The following is a 10322-nucleotide window of genomic DNA, read 5'->3' on the forward strand; positions in this document are numbered from 1 at the left end:
TTGGAAATGGGTTTAAAAAAACCAAGGGTTTGTATTGGGTGGGTTTTATGTGGGTTTCAAAACATTAAACCCAACAGAAATGGGTTTGAAAACAAAAAAAACCAACAGAAATGGGTTAAAAAGAAAAAAAAAGTGGTGATTCGAAGCTTACCTCGAGGGAGAGAGGGAGGCGTGCGTCGGTCGTCGGTCGGAAACCCAAAACTCAGTGAGGGAGAAGAGGGATGCGTCGGTCGGAAACCCAAAATCCAACTTCGGAGAAGAGGATGGCTGCATCGTGTTTCTGTTGTTTAAAACCCACCTTCTATTATTATATCTTCAACGATTTGGATAGATACACTTATAATCCGACGGCTGTTAAACACGGTGGAGTAGATATGCTTATCTACACTACCGACTAGAAACACTTAACTCTATATATATATATATATATATGAGGAAAGTGTCTCTAGTCTCTCCCCTAGATAAGCTTATCTACTCCTCCTTTTAAAAAAACACAGTGGGCCCACGCTGTTTGGATGATCCAAAGCATTCATTTGATAGGTCCTAACATAGATAGGGTGTGCCCAAAAAATCAGCACCAAAGGGTCATCCTAGAACTTCGTTTTGTGGGGCACACCGTGTCCAAAATGGACGCATATAAACGTGGACGCTTATATGTGTCCATTCTGGGTACCACAAGGCCCCACAAAACGAAGTTCTAGGATGACCCTTTGGTGCTGATTTTTTGGGCACACCCTATCTATGTTAGGTCCTATCAAATGAATGCTTTGGATCATCCAAACAGCGTGGGCCCACTGTGTTTTTTTAAAGGGAGGAGTAGATAAGCTTATCTAGGAGAGAGACTAGAGACACTTTCCTCTCTCTATATATATATATATATATATATATATATATATAAAGAGGAGAATTGACCTTAATACTAGTTACCCTTAAACTTGCCTAGATAAGGGAGAATATAAAAAGAGGAGACAACACATCGCGCCAAAAAGAGAAAAAACAAATCTAGCCAAAAGTAAAGTAAATTCCAAGATTTTATATCTAACCAAAAAGAGACAAAACACATCCAATAACATAAAAAGAGTACATAGTTTTTTTAGAGAATCACTTTTCTTAAAATTTCAAATTAAACACGGGATTTAAGCCTAAGTCTTTTGATTTGTTTTTCTTTCTTCCGTGTGCTTGTGACAAATCAACATTTTCCTTTTCAGGACATGTTGTAACATTATGACCAGCACGCTTGCAAAGTCCACAAGTCTTGATTTGCTTTCCTAATTCCCTTCCACCTCTCATTCTCTTCTTCTTAGGCCGGCCTTTTGTCTCTGAGATTGGAGGACAATAAACTGAATCATCTTCATCGGCTTCATCATTACCATCCAATATAACATCTCCATCTGATGTGATTTCTTTATCCAACATATGCACTTCCTCTCCATTATGTAATACTTCACGACACCAACGTGATGGTAAGTACATAAGTGGAATTCTGTAACAATCTTTATGAAGAAATACACTTAATACATGGCGACAAATTATCCCCCAAAATTCAAAATGCTTACAACTACAAGTAGTTGTTTCACCATCCCAAAAAACCATATGCTTTTGGCTATTTATCTCCTTATAATGATTTACCATAAAATCATTACCATTCTCTTGAATTATCGGATATTGAGTTGCTCTCCCAAACTCCTCTTGAAACTTTTTGAAAGCAAATGGTGTGAGAACACCATAAGCTTGCTCTTCTAATGGTGACTTTGTTCTTAAAAAAGAACCTCTATATTACATTATATCATGCATTTGCACTTGTTCAATATCCTCAATAGCAAGATCAACCTGAAAATTTAATTCATGAACTAGTTTAGAAGTTTTCTAATAATGTAAAAAACTTTAACAACTATTTATCAAAAGAATTAAACAATCGCATGCATTTCATATAAAAAATAATTAATAGATAACGACTAACCTGTTTGACAAATTGACTCAAGTTTGTGTGCGAACTAACAAAATGCTTGATAAATGCATTTATACTTTCCGATCTTCCAGTTGTTGTCATCCCGCCAAAGAAATGAGTACGAAGCTAATCGGGTACCCAAAAGTGCTTGATTTGGTATAAACCATTCACATGTTTGTTGAGATGCATGTTATACTTCCTAATCACTTCATACCATTGATGCTCAAATTCTTCAGGTCTATCCAACTTATATATAACTTGTAAAAATCAGCACACCATTTTGAATATTGTTTACGAAGAATTCCGGTGAACGAACCACTAAATTTAGCGGTAATATGCCATATGCAAAAGCTATGTTTTGTGAATGGTAATTCTTTTGCAATTGCATCTGTCATCCATGGATCTTGATCAGTCAAAATAGTTTCTGGTGGCTTCTTCATCAGAGAATTAAAAGTCTGCAATCAAACTAAAACATATTAAAAAACAACACTATATAGCCAAATAAAAATATTACCATATAGCTAAAATCTTACCTTCATTAATCAACGAAGTGCACATCCAAATAGTATTGTCTTTCCATGATTGTTAATACCCACAAGAATTCCAAATGGCATTTCATAGGCATTTACCTTGTAAGTTGTATAAAAAACAACTACATCCCCATATTTTTTGTACCAATCAAAACAATGTGCAGGAGACCAAAACACATGCTCTAACTTTCTATCTTCATCTATTGTGAATGCGTATTGAAACTTGTGGTTTTCTTCCTTTGCAGCTTTGCAATATTGTAAAAGACCTATAACATCATTCTCAGCTTGGTTTTTCTTAACTTTGACATAAAGGTTACGAATATCTTTTTGAAAAAATGAAAGATATCCATGTTTGATGTTTTTCTTTAACTCCATAACACGTAATATATGTCTCACCGAAAGGCCCCCTTCTTTTAATAAGAGAATACGATCTTCATCATCTTTAGTGATGGTTCGATTTGCTGGAAGAAAACGCATTTCTAAAGGGGTCAACAATTCATGGTTATGGTTTTCAATAAATTGAGTGACATGCCATTCTTCTGGAAAAATATCGAAAGACTTTAGCAGAGTAATTCTTAAATGAGCTTTGCATCCGCATTTTGATGAGATTCTATTCCGTTGTTCTTTGAATGGTTCCACTATTTTTAATGGTTGTCTTCCTTCAGGGTGGCAAAAGAAGTCACGCCTTCTTGGTTCTCCATCTTTAGCAATAAATCGACCTTTTCGAATTGAAAACCCATGCCGCTTTGCATAATTTTTATAAAAAATGTAGGCCTCTTCTTCACTAAGAAAACACTGACCAATAAAAGGTAGAAGGTCATTCTCTTTTAAAATCTCATCTTCGTCCATTCCCCCTAAATCCAAATCATCATATGACAATATTGACATTTCTTTTGGGGGTTCATTTAAATCAATCTACATTAGAGAGCTTGAAAAGCATTTTAATTGGTTAGAGATACACAACCTAAACGTGAAAATACAAAAAACTGCATTACAGAGATAATAATGCTAAATTCTATTAATGTTAAAGCCGTCACTAAAAGAAATCAATTGAAATACATAGATCTACTAAAATTGGATTATCAATTGAGATTGCCTAGATCTAACAGTATAAATATTAAAAGAAATTATCGGAAGCAAACAAGATATGAAAAATATAACTTTACTGTTCATATTAGAAATATGTCTAAACACAATAAGTGAATACATAATTACATACTTCATTTATTGGATGCCTCCAAGGAGTCCAAGAAAGGCCTAACCAAGGCCGGACGGAAGAAACTAGAATGTGAAAACAAAGAAACTATCAGATTAGACCCAATGTAAGTATCTTGCAACAAAAAATAAATTTTGTTACTTGGTTTAAATATCACATAGAACAATCCACCAACAAATTCAATAAAAAAAGGAAATATCAATGAAATTCAGGTAACAAAAAAAAAGATTTCAGCAAATAGGGCAGAGGAACTAAGCAAGTGTTTTTGTGATCTTCTCTTGTAAAGTGGAAAAAACCATTGAAATCAAATGAATAACTACCTCAAACAATTGTCTGAAGGTTCCTTTGTCTCAAAAGAAGCTAGAGAATCCCCTCAAGCTTGATGAAAGGGAACGACGTCCCTTTCTTCACAATTCTGGTAACAGGAGAGAGAGAGAGAGAGAGAGAGAGAGAGAGAGAGAGAGAGAGAGAGAGAGAGAGAGAGACTCTTGATGTTCATATTAGAAAGTTGTGCTTTTTCCATTTTCATTTTCCTTTTCTTTTGATATGGGCACTTGTGGACCCCGATCCGAGGTAGGCGGCGAGAGGGAACGGGTCCCTAACACCCTCTTCTGGATCATCCACGTGAATGGAGAGCTCTACCAGGGAACTCTCAAAACGGATGCCACCCTCATAGCATAGCACGAGTGGCGATATAAAAAGAAAGAGATATGTCTTGATCCGGAGCCAGGGCTCGAAACCGAGACATATCTAAAATAAACTCAGAGTCGCCATCCATGGATATACCATGGAACCCTAAAATCAAATCCTCTGTGCAATGGATAACCAGAAATATATATGGGTTCGTGCCTGGTTACGAATGGGGAAGGTCTGAGAGCACCCCCGATTCGTCCGAGTGCAAGCACTTGGTCTCTTATGCCATTTATTATTAACTCCAAAGAAGTTTGGGTAAAAATCATATGAAATGGGAACAATCCTCAGGAGTCGTCTACCTAAGCATGCATTTCCTGAGGATAAAAATAATAAACACATATAAAATAAAATAAAAGATGTGACACCTAAGCATAGCTAGGTTATGAGTGACATGCCTAATAGGTATCTAAGTTCTGATGTGCGAACACAAGCAAGCTACAGCTAAAGGTATAGGATCAGTACAAAAAAGTAAGAAAACATATCAAATCATACAATAACTACACAACAAATCCTAAGACTCTAAATTATTAGCCCGAGTCCTCGGATGGTCTGATGTTCATCCAAAGAAGCTTACGTATCCCCGCCTCCACGAGAATCAAGGCAACGTAGTTCTTCGCGCCTATTCTAAGCTAGGATGCCTAAGACACCTAGACCTCTATCCTAGACTCGATCTAAAAGACCAGACTAATTATTAAAGTTTCTTGTACGATTATTTAAATTCCAGTGAATTGTGAATTTTAAGACACCCTATATGCCCTTAACTAAATGCAGGTTAGCCCTAAGCTAATGCAGGTGGTTCCTACAACCTATGTGTAACTAGGCTGTATTTCCTAAGGAAAACAAAGGGTGGACTAGCGTATCCTATTCTAGTCATCACTCGGCGATGTGGATCACCGACTGACCGGACGGAGGCGCTCCTATAACTCTAGGACAGACCCCTAACTCTAAAACAAGCACACAACAAACAAACAATCAAACAACCTATCAAAAGAAAAACCCTAACCCTAAAACTCTCTATCTAGGAGAAACTCCCAACTCTAGAGGAAGATCTTTTGAAAACAAGATTTTAAAGGTTTTTGAAGAAGGTTTAAAACATTTATTTACAAAAAAGTTTGGCTGGACTTGGGATGTAAATCCCAAGCTGCACTACGTACCTCGGAAGAGGATCAAGCCAACGTAGTTCGAAACGAACTCTCCTAACTATCACTAAAAGCAAACATTCCAAATGATTTAATGGTTTTAATGTTTTTCAAATGTTTTTTATGTTTTAAATTTCTAATGTTTTTGAGTTTTAAATGTTTTAACATGTTTTTGGATTTTAAAGTATTTCAATATTTTTTGGATTTTTAAATTTCTGATTTCACACTTTTGGTCAAAGACCTAAGAGAAAATGCAAAGCAATACCCTAGGGTAAAATCCTAGGGCTAACAGGGGAAACCCCTAAACCGAACAAGCTAGCTATCAAAAGTAACGAAATGATCTAAGACCCAAAAGGCAAAGCTCTAGTGAGACTGGACAAGTCTCAAACAAAAAAAAGCGACGACAACACTAAGGAGAAGCTCCTAAAAACAATTAAAGGGATGGGGAAATGAGTCAAAGACTCTCTAATACTGCTATCAAAGGACGAGCGAGTCAAAGACTCTCTAATAAGGACAAATGAGTCAAAGACTCCCTAATATGAACAAACGAATCAAAGACTCTCTAATAAAATAACTAAAGAAAACAATGGAGTCAAAGACTCCCTAACAACAACAAATGAGTCAAAGACTCTCTAATAACACTGCTAAGCAGAACAACCGAGTCAAAGACTCCCTAACAAGAACAAGTGAGTCAAAGACTCTCTAATAATACCAACTAAGAAAATGAGTGAGTCAAAGACTCTCTAATAAAACCGACTAAGAGACGAAAGCGTCAAAGATGAATGAGTCAAAGACTCCACTAACACCAACTAAAGAATAGACGAGTTAAAGACTCTTTAAAAGAAATGGAAACATGAGTCAAAGACTCCAATAACACCAACTAAAGAAAAGACGAGTCAAAGACTCTCTAAAAGAGAAAGAAACATGAGTCAAAGACTCCACTAATACCAACTAAAGGATAGATGGGTCAAAGACTCCCTAAAGGAACAAGAATTTGCACATTTGGCAGAGGTAAAACACCCAGCCGGGTCGGACAACTACTTAGCCCTAGGGTGCAACAAATGTGCGCCCAGTACCCCATAAGGGTAGGAGTATGAAGCCAAGCCGAGTAGGGTGTTCTCCCAAAAACCAAACGATGCACAAAGAGGAGAACTAGCGAGAGAATGAGACCGGGCGGGTCTCCCAAACACACACAAAGATGGGCTCCAAGTAACCTTATCATTGCCCCTGCAAGGGGTAAGCAAGGCTAAGACAACTAATTGACCAAATTGGTCTCTAATTAACAGAGGTACAAATTGAGGTGCAACCTCAGAGAGGATTCTACAAATGAGGCCAAGCAGGCCTTTTAAAGGCTAATTACTTACAAAGCCAAGACAGATGACTCCCTAATAACATCAATAAAGATCAAATGAATCAAAGACTCCCCCGATAACATCACCACACAAACGAATGATTCAAAGGCTCTCTAAATGAGGCAAGGCATGCCTCCTATGGGTACACCATTTATCAAAATCAAAGCAACCTCCTTGAGGTTAAGCTAAAAAAATGAGGCTTGCCTCCAAAGGAGGACTTCCTAATGAGACAGAATATGCCTCCTAGTATAGGTTTTAGTATCTAAAGAAGTCTAGAAGACTGCGCTAGTCCACCAAGAGAGCAGAAAAGACCTACTAGGCAATCTCAAATTTCCATTCAATTCTTATATAAACAAATCAAGTACTAAGCAAAGAAAGACTTATAACTAAAGAATACACAACCTGTAATAATAGCAATCATAGCATGATAAACAATATTAATTAGCCCAGACCAGCCGCTAGGTAGCCTAATGAAGTAAAAATAATATCAAACACTTCAAAGCCAACCACAAACCTCAATTCGGGGACTCCAATGAAATCAGATGATGCCAAAGTAATCATCTGATTTCCTACACGTATAATATTTCTACAAACCGCCTTGAAATCAGACGATATTCGTGTCAAGGACATCGAATAGTGCAAATCATCTGATTTCCTTCTTCAATTAAACAATTTATTTAAATAAAAAATAATTATGATAAGCTTTCAAGATAGTCTCACCTGAACAGTCCATTCATCTTCAGAACCTAACTCAAAACTTAACATAAAAGAAGAATCTTAAATTTTCAACAAATTATACAAATGCATGCAATGATATTTCTGATTTTTATAAATTTTGGTGCATAACAAGGGGCATCAACTTGTGCAGATTCAAGTGCAAAAAAAACGGTGAGCCACAAAACACAAAGACGGGTTCCAAGTAACCTTATCATTGCCCAGAGAAGGGTTCTTTTTAAAAAAAATGGTTAAAAGAAATCCAAAAGGTTGGGTAGGCCTACTAAACAAAAGAGGGGAGCTCTACTTGGATTGAGCGAGTCTTCTAAAGATGGGCTTGGGCTATCGCCTTCATCGCCCCAAAACTCTCATCGGAAACTGAAACCACGACCTCAACACAAATCAAATTTAAACACCACACTCATCCTTTGCGTTGCAGATTTCAATATAAACAAAAGAAAGAACAACAATTTTAACGCGATTGAGGGCATAAGATGAGGCAAGGTGTACCTCCCATTCACAAAGGGGAAGCAATTACCACTAATGAGACCGTGTATGTCTCTTTGATGACTTAAACCTCAATTATTACACTAGGTAAGCCCAAAAAACTCAATTATATGAACCTCTGTCCAAATCTTGACATTACAAAGATGAAGAATAACATGGAAATTCTAATTATAATGAATCAGGATCGAGATCCGATCACTCAGAATATGCGTCATAACGCGAAGATTTCAATCAAGATTTCAATCAGAATAAACAAAACTTAGCAATAGAAATCATAGATGATAAGAAAAACACGCAAAAATCATACAATTCTGAAAATAATCAACAGTAGCCACACAAAAAGAATGACAAAACTTTTTAAATGCCAAATAAACTGAAAATTACCTTATTCTCTGTTCTACGTTACCCTTTTTCTCTCTTTGCCCTTGCTTTTCAAATCAACAGCCTAATCCCTTGAGAATTTTCCATAGCTTCTTATCCTTTCGTAACCTCCTGAATCTTGTAGAATATGATGATAAAAACCTTTGAAGACTACAGATCAAAATAGAAAGCACCAGATCTAGATTTTCAGGTAATAAAGAGAACGAAATTAGGGTTTGCGAAAGAAGTAAAACAATAGATCCAAAGTCCCTAATGGAGGTAAACAGCAACTTAAAAGTTCAACTACAAAGAAAATCAGAGGAAAATGCCGGCTAGAATCTGGCCGGAATCTCGCCGGTGATGGATCGGAGAAGAAAGGGAAAGGAAAAGTACGGCTTCAAAAGCTTGAGATGAAGAATACTCAGGGTTTAAGATAGAAAAATTAACAAATCCGAACTGAATGAGGAAGAACAGATACTTTGGAGGAGAAATATTGCACGCCGGAGCTCCGGCAAGGTCGGTTGGAGAAGAAGAGTCCTTGCCGGAGAAATAAAAAAGAAAAAAAAAACAAGGTTAGGGAGATGATGCTGGTGGTGGCTTAGATGGTGGTGGAGGTGGCGGATTGGGCGGAAATGGAATGGGGTTTGGGATGGAGAGATGGGCGGAAGTGACAGAGGTGGAGGTGATGGCCATCGGTGGTGGAGATGTGAATGGGTCGGATTTCCGGCGAGAAACCCACCGGAGAATAAGATCAGAGGTGGGGAAAAAATCTCTCTCCCTCTCTTTCCTCTCCGTTTCTCCTTCTTTCCTTCTTAATTTCTGAAAATCTCAGATCCAGATCTGAGATTTTCTCCCAAATCTCAGATCCGGATCTGAGATTTCCCCTTCAAATCTCCTCCTCTCTTCTCTCCCTCTCTGCAATATCTCTTCCTCTGTATTTTCCGCTGGAGATGACAGATAGAAGTGGCGGCAGAAATGGAAGATAGCCTAGGGTTGCTGGAGAAGAAGATAGAAGAAGAATCTGATCGGTGGTGGGGAGATGGAATCTACCGGAGAGGGAGGTGGATTGGAATCGGAGAAGAAGAAAAGAAATGAGGATTTGGGTTTTCTCTCTCTCACTCTCTCTCTCTCTCGAATTTCTCTGCGAGAAATGAACAGTGCCTCCTCCCTTTTGATTTTTGCTTTTTTATAAAAAAAAAAAAAAAATTTGATATTCGCACCTCCATTTGATGAGGCGCGCGAATCTGGATGAGTCGCGCCCGCCATTTTTGTCTTATTTGGCCTGGGCGCGACCATCACAGGATAATTCGCCCCTCTTCTCACTCGGACAACCTCTTCAGCAGATAACTCACCCCTCTTTGGATTTGCACTACGCCTCCTACATCGCCTGTCTTATTTGACAAATCTGCTCGGATTTTGATGAAATTTGGCGGGGACCCTGGTGAGACCCGATCCTAACTTGTAATGCAATTTGGGATCTTAGCTTGGTAATTGGATGGGGTTTCGCACCAACACAGCGAACTTGGGTCTGGTCAAAATGGGGTGTCTACAGGACTCCTCTCTTTAATAGGTAGGGGTGAGAAAAGAGAGGCTTTTGAGGAGTTCGATATCAAAACAACTATTCTTACTATTTAGCTATGCTAATAATAGAAAGCTGTTTTTGATATAGACACCCCTCTAACGCTTCAATCTTTTCTTGATGTTGACAAAAGTGGCGGGCATTTAATGAAACGTGGGAAAAGAAGGGCTGCCATCTAAAAATGAGTAAAAAAGAGAGCTTTTAATGCTCTTTAACGAGTGCCCTAGGGCACTCGTTAGTAAAACCCAAAATGTAATCCTGACCTGGGCGAAAATTATAAGAGA

The 10322-nt window shown here is 37.8% G+C and overlaps 1 pseudogene; it reads right to left on the reverse strand.

Annotated features, from left to right (window-relative positions):
- Positions 1-1110: 1110 nt before the first annotated feature.
- LOC143891774 (protein FAR1-RELATED SEQUENCE 11 pseudogene) lies at positions 1111-3366 on the reverse strand (annotated as a pseudogene).
- Between the last annotated feature and the right edge of the window lie 6956 nt (positions 3367-10322).

This window comes from Tasmannia lanceolata, unplaced genomic scaffold, assembly GCF_043159265.1.
Source record: "Tasmannia lanceolata isolate RefF3 unplaced genomic scaffold, GAP_Taslan_0.1 ptg000015l, whole genome shotgun sequence".
In the NCBI taxonomy this organism is placed as follows: domain Eukaryota; kingdom Viridiplantae; phylum Streptophyta; class Magnoliopsida; order Canellales; family Winteraceae; genus Tasmannia; species Tasmannia lanceolata.